This window comes from Harpia harpyja, chromosome 7 (genome assembly GCF_026419915.1).
Source record: "Harpia harpyja isolate bHarHar1 chromosome 7, bHarHar1 primary haplotype, whole genome shotgun sequence".
NCBI classification, from domain to species: Eukaryota; Metazoa; Chordata; class Aves; order Accipitriformes; family Accipitridae; genus Harpia; species Harpia harpyja.
The window spans coordinates 53,207,303-53,214,832 of NC_068946.1; positions in this window are offsets into that span (position 1 = coordinate 53,207,303).

Here is a 7,530-nt window from a genome sequence, read left to right on the forward strand (position 1 = left end):
TCAACTCTTCCCATGCACGAGCGCAGCAAATTCACTGCTTTCCCCTCCCTGCTTTTCTCCAGGCCTGAGGCAAAGGCTGCTGTGGAGACCACCTGGGTTAAATTAGCACAATTAAACAGTGTTAAGCAGTTCTAGGAAATGCAACGCTGTTTTCTGCGTTACTGAAGTCATGCTACGTGGCTGTCAAATTACTGTCAGGGTGCAGGAGGGTGACCTGTGGGAGGAGCGCGGAGTCGAAACCCTCGCCCGTGTTCTGCCGCTGTGTGTAAAGCCCCATCTCCTCATCTAAAGCAAATGCCCGTTAACGTCCTGCCCCTTTTCACCTGACACATTTTTTAATTAAAAAACAGGTATGTAGGGGAGCTTTTCACCTGCCTGCCTCCGGGACTTAGCACTGATCTCCAGCAGCTGAAACCAGAGAAGTTCTGCTGTTTGCTATGCAAGGTTGGGTAGGATCAGGGTCAACAGGTGGTGGATAAAGGCTTGCTGGTGCCGGTCACTGTTTCCAAATTCTATGAGAAGTGGCTTTTTAATATTGTCATCCTTTCTCTGTAAATAGAAGCATTTGATGGGGTTGGATGTAAGTACACGTAACACTGGAGGGAAACCACGCGGCAGGGCTGGACTCCTCCTTCCCCATCCTCAGGTCTCGGGCACGTGGGCCACGTGAAATGGGAAGCTATTGAATTGGTCCTCCTGGGCCTTCCTCTCTTATTTTTGAGGGTGAATAAATGAATCGCGAAGCACAGCATTTAAGCGCAGCAGTAGCCAATATTCCAGGTTTTCAACACAGGGAGAAAATGGGAACTCTTAGTAGAGCTCCATTTCTAGTGTCTGCAAAGTCAGAGGAGAAACAGAATGCAAGAAAACATGCAAGCATCATAAGTGTGCTTTTTCCATTTCACCAACCCAGAATCCATAGGCGATGACTATTTTTTAAGCCTGACTATCCCTTTAAGAAAGGCTAGAAACACCCTTCAGAGACATGTAATGAAATAACATTATTTATCAGTATTAAATATAGATAAACAAAAATGAGAAACAGACTTAATTGAAACCCTCTGTGAAATCTGGCTAATCAGTTTTCATTTCCAGGAGGCTTTAACTTATTTTATTTAATTTATTATTTATCTGTTCTATTTTGATTCTGCTTTTCAGCGCCAGTGCAGGGCTTTGGGTGCTTTAGAAACACTTGGTGAGAGGTTGGAAGTATCGCCCTGACTTCAACTGGGCCAGTACTTCACCCAAGTTCAAATCTTACTAAGGCTTTGATAAGCTTAATGATCATACAAGGGTTCTCCTAACTTCACTAGTGACACCAGTCTTGAATCCAGGCACGTTACGTTTCCTGACCACCAAAGTGCTTTTCCTTTTGGACCCGGTTTTACCTCCATCCCATGCAAACACCTTGCCATTTCACTTTATTTCTTTAATTTATAGGCATCAAAGTTGCTGAATCAGGAAACTGAGGTTATAGCTGTTGAAGAAACGAATCCCACATTGTGACAAACTGCTTTTTCGGCAGATTTTCTTGTGTTCCTCATTCTGAGTCATTGTCACACATTTTAAAGGCCAGACTTACATATGAAGCTCTTGATGGTGAGAGCTGTGCCCTTTCTTGTGGTTTCTGCAAGCAGACAATTGCCATCCTGTGTCTCTACTGGTTGCCTCTAGCTAATGATGCTTAATTCGCATCGCAGTACTTCCTGTGTCACTGGAGCGTGTGACATTGCCTACCAGAACTGGAAGTGAAGTGGTTACATTTGACTGTGTTAATTGGATTCTAATTAGCCCGACAATGCTACTCATCTCTGCCGAAGTGCAGCTCGCTGGGATTCCACCTCTTTATGGGGAGGAATGGGAGAATTGGGGGAAGAAGTAAAATTCAAGAATCAGGCAAAAAAGCCCAGATTAAAACTGGGTAGAACAGATTAAACTTTTTGTGTTTAGCTATGGTAGTAATTGGCTGTGTACTTCCTCAAAAGTCAAAACTTTAAAATGTCTGCGACGTTCAGGGAGGTGGCTGGGGAAGCAGTGCATCGTTACCTCTTTAGAAGCAAGAGGCACCACTGGATCTATCCATTTAGGCAGGTATTTTCTGGCCCCCGAAAACATGATCTGCAGCTGTATGTGCAAATTTATCCTCACGATATACCTTTGAGATAAGGAAGTCAGTTGATCCCCCTTTTGCAGGCTGAGGGGACTGAAGCCCAGGGTCATTAAATGATTTGCCCAAAGCGAAAACGGAAAATCCTAGCAGAAGCAGAGAGGAGCCGCGGGTCCACAGTGCTCCTCTCCAGCTTGACACAGGAACCTTACAATACTTAAGGAATTATTAAAATGTGAAATGAGTTGAAATGAAAGTTGAAATGTCCAGAGCTGGAGTCATCATTTGGCTTATTGACTCAGTCCTTTGAAAAACACACAACTGCGGCAGTATTATGAATGCAAATATAGCCGATGGAGAATTCTCAAATGAAGGGCAAATCAAAAGGAAACCATCTCTGTTTCATATTTCTGTGGTCTCTTCCATCTCAACAGTGATAGAGAGCACGGCCGCGCATACATATCTGAAACATATGTTGATTATTGTGCTTGTCAGCTAGTTAGGCTCTGGGGGAATTCTCCCCCAGTGGTTACACTGAGCTAGAGCAAGAAAGAGGGCGAACAGCTCGTGGGCTTTAAGATCTTCTCTTCCTCCTCAAGACGCGAGCGGGAGTGCCTGTCCTTGTCCTCTTGCACCCACCCTCGTCCTCTTTTCACGCCCGGAGTTTCCATCCTTTTCCTCGCCGAGAGCACTCGGGAGCAAATTGTTCGGGACGGAGGGAGATGGGCACAGATGTGACCACCTGCTGCACGTGCCTTTCTTCTCATGGGCTTTTAAAAAGGCACTTCATATTTTAAAAAGGAGGAGGAAGAGACAGTGGCCTTTGGTGTTGCTCGGCACTGACACAGCTGGAGCTGGCCGGGGGTGGCGGGGTGTTATTTTTTACAGGTTGGCAACCAGACGCTTGTTGCAATGATATACTTTTTTTTCCAGAGATCGCCTGAGTGTAGATGTGCCAACACGGGTTCCGGTTTTACCACAGCTAATTCTCTTATTTCAAAGAGAGGAAATATCCTCGGACAAATCTGCTTTGTCAAGGTTGAAAACGTTCCACACCACAGATGGTGACCATAAGGTGCAAGTGAGTTTTCAGCTGAACCGGTGACACCCTACCCATTTGCTTCGCCGCTGAAGATTTTAAAACTAGTTTTTGTTATGAGAAGCTGAGCAAGATACTTCTCTCCAAATGTCTCTTCCTCCTGTTAGCTCCTCACTTCCATATTCATGGCACTCCTGCTGCTACTAGCACTACCATGCGTAGCACCTACTGCAAATTGTCCAGTTCCTGTTGTTAGGATGGCAGTTCCCTTTGGTTTTTGAAAAATTCATTAAGCGAGGGGGTAGAAGGGACAGCAGAGTCCTGTTATGGTCCAGCACCCTATTGTAGGAGATTTTTTTCCCAGGTGTGCTCCTGCATGATGCCTTGCTGGGGTTGTAACCAGATGAGCACCTCTACTTTTATGCAAAAGCAACTGGTTGCATTTAGATGATCTGCTGTGTTGCAGCACAAAAACCAGCTGCGTGCAGGGATATTGTTGTGGGGAGTTTCCCAGCAATGGTTTTGGGGATTTTCAGGCCCTTCTAACACAGCGTGAGATTTTTCTCGTGGACTGAACAGAGCCTCGACGAGAGTGGCGACGGCAGCTTACAATAATTGGTGCCGTGCTCTTCTGATTCCGCTTAACTGAGGGGGTTTATGTTAATGGGAGAGAACCCACCTGTGGCTGGCGGCCTCGGTAGCTGTATCTAATTTTTCGCTTTTGTAAATTCCCTGATTTCGTTGTGATGCCTCGGTTACTATTTTGCGGTGCAGTCATTGGTCCTTACTTCTCTTTTCTCCCCGACTAATTTCTCCCACAAAGAAACATAAAGTTTAAGAGGAGGGTATAAAGGTTGGTTTGCACCAGATACACAACAACAAAAATGCAAGTCTAAAAGGAAACCTGGTTCTGTCTCTGGGAAACTAAAACAAAAAGTAAAAGTGAGTGGCTAGGTCCTCCCTCCCCGAGAAGCTCACCTTCCCTTTCCTTGCATTTCTTTTACTGACTGACTTCAGGAGGGTTTTTTTTAGCAGAAGGGCAGCAGGCTGGGGACATAAGTTACTTGGACTTCGTGAGGAAGTGGTGCTAAGCATTAAATGTGCTTTGGGGCAGCTCCTGCAATTCTTCACCCTCCTCATTTGTGGTACATCTTTTTAGAGTGAAAAGCTATATATACCTCACGTCAGCGTAATTCACGCTTCCTCTCTTCCTCGTTTTGGGGCTAAATTCAATGTAAGCGAGAGCACAGCCCTGGATTAGAGCTGCTACACGGCTACCACAAAGAGAAGCCTGGTACGTATGGGTCCTCCTCCCTTCCCTTGCACCACTGCTAGCTATTTCTTCACCTCTGACGTGTCTCCATACCACCACTTCCCCATTTCTCTGCTGTGCCTCCAGACCACGTACCCTTTTCCCTGCTTTGCTCCATCTCCCTTTGGCTCCTCTTGTCGCAGGCGGCACTCCCATCCCAGCACGTCACTCTCCATCTAGTTCCCCTCCTGCCACTTTCTAACACAGCTTCAACCCGCAGCTGCTCTCTCCCGGATCCCATAACATCCCTTGTGTTGACCGCATAGAGCATAAGCTGCTTGACTTTCGTTCAAGACCTGCGATGACGTTGCCCTTCTTTACATTTCACTTTCATTTATCTGTTGCCTTGATATTCAGTTTCCAAGCTCTCCCTTCAAACTTTCTCTGCTCTGCCTCTCAAGTTTATCCTTCATTACGGTGCTTGCAAAAGACTTGACAAGAATTTGGTCACACCTATCACACTGACCTGTTTGTCTCGTTATCTCCTTATGTCACTTGCTCTGGTTTTACCCAGTGTTCAGCTTTATCCCAGCATCTTAACATGTACCTGAGGGTTTTGGAAGCTGTATGAGTTATGCCATTATGGAAGGAGCATGACGTGAAAATAAAAATCACCAGATGTTCAGAAGAAGCTCACAATACTGAAGGCTGGGCCTGACTCTTTGCAGATCATTTTTCCGCTGGCTTCAGTGGGAGCAGGACTGAAGGCAGTGGTATTTTTCTCCCCGGTGCTGCTGTAAATTACAGCAGCCCCACTTGTCCTCTGCTTGTCACGTGCTCCGTTCTTGCCAGATCAATGGCAAATTTTTAGCTCTTTTGGGGCCCACCTTCTTTAAGCCAGTTGACAGGATCTGGTTAGTGAAAAGAAGAGGGTCTCCGTGCATGCCCAAAATAACCGTATTAACGTAAACTGTGAAAGTATTGGAAATAGGTGCTTCCACTGCTTGAGGAGGCATGCAAACTATTTGCCATTCCTTATACAGCATGTAATTTAAATATTTTAAAACTTGAAATAAATTACTGATAATAAAATTCAACAGCGTAATACTTCTTTGAATATTTTAAATCAGATATAAATTGTTCAATGAAGTTGATCTAGGCTTAGCATACTTTTCAAGAGATTTAATAGTGCATGATTTAAATGTATGATACCGTTCCGGTATATTGTATGGCATATTACATAGATTTAAATAGTCCTGGTTGGGATGAAGGTTTCATAGTTCAGTGTCTCTGTACTTTGACAGATACATCTGCTGCTCCAGCAATAGTTTCTCTATGCAGTGTCCGATGCTGCTAACATGAAGGAAGCTTAATTTCTATACAGCGATTGTTAGCTGGCATAGTAGGGCATATTAAGCATGTTCTTCCAACATATATTTGTGACCATTTTGAAGATACTTTTACATGGGGGAAGAATTAAATCTATATCCAATATATGTTACTAAAAACAATGTTAGTGCCATCTTTTGGGCAAGATTTTAAAGCACATAAGTCAAGGAATTTGATGGCCTAATTCTACAGTAACCAGTCTCGAGACCATTTGTACGGCTCGTGTTTTCCAAGTGAATATGCTTAAGACAAATGAAGAAGCTTTACGACATTTCTGCAGTGATGTTATTTTGGGTTGCAGAGCAGTCAGACGGTATTGAAAAGTAGGACTTTTTAATAGTGTGTAGTGGTGTCACTACTTCCAACTTCTGACTCATCAGCAACTATTGCATATTTCTCAAGTGGAGGATTTTTTCCAGTAACTTGATGTTCTGAATGAGTTTATAGTGAAACGCTGAGCCAGTGTTAACTCTGAGTAAAGCAACAGCTTTGACAGCATCTACGTTCATTCAGTTTTTCTCTTCCCTTCACATATTCTTCAGTTCATCAGAAACTTATTCCTCTAGACTATTGGTTCTGTTGAATACCGAACAGACCACACATCCCAAATAAAGATATTTTAGCTGTAGAATAGAGCTATCTCCTTGGTCGATGAGAAGAAAATTTGGGGATACCCTATAATTTCTAGAGTTGGGCTTAGACAATGGGCCTTCCTAGGAAGAAACAGGATTGGTCCACTAAAACCAGAACTGATGGTTATCTATTACGTTAGTCTATTATTGTCTAAATCTTACGCCATATGCTTAATACCAGCACACAGAACTTGTTTATTCTGGGCGTAAGAACAAGAAGTGAATTTCCAGCTAAGGTTTAATTAAGAACTTATAGCTGTTTTGGATTTCATTTTATTGGCTTCAATTAATGTACATATATTTTTATGTCTTTGTAGCTCAGGAGTCAAACAAACAGCTCAGTCTGTTTATTTAAGAGATTGCATCATCACACATCTGACAAATGCACTCGCTGCATTTACAGCATCGTCGCACTGAGTGCATTTATTTGAACTTTCTACCATGTACATGGGATCACACATTCAGATAAACACAGCTGTGTTTATTTCAGGCTGCACAACTCCAGATTGTGGATGTACGTCTGGAGCCAGTGGACTGCACATGCACTGTACAGGATTTTTAAACTCTTATAGCTTCATTATTTGTCAACCAAATGTCCAAAATACATCGAAGGCTCTTATCTCATTTAGAGCTGGGTAAAGATATAAAAGGAGACCTTTTCATTATGTGCTTCAAAGTAGTAAAATATTTGCTGCATACTTTTTTGGGTAAAAATATTTAACCGTCTTTGTTAAGAACTAATATCCATACTCCCATTTGGCTGGACACGTACACATGAATGTCTTCATTTGTGTCTTACTTGGACTTACAAACCACTCCACTGACTTCGGTGTTGTCACCCTAAGATTATGATGGGCTGTTCACTAAGGCTCTAGTTTTGCTTTTACTATTCAGGCAAGTGAAGTTGCTCATGTGGATTGAAGTCAGTTGTTTAATGACTTCACTGTTTGCAGATTTGGGCCTAAAGATGTTTCTTTATTTGCAGTATGAATGAGCAAACCTATTCTTAACAGGGAAAGAAAAGACCAGCATTGTGTGGCACGGCAGTGGTTGGTCCTGTGACATTTTAAAGTTGCCATTGTGGTAGTTAAGGCCTTGATGATTCAAAGTC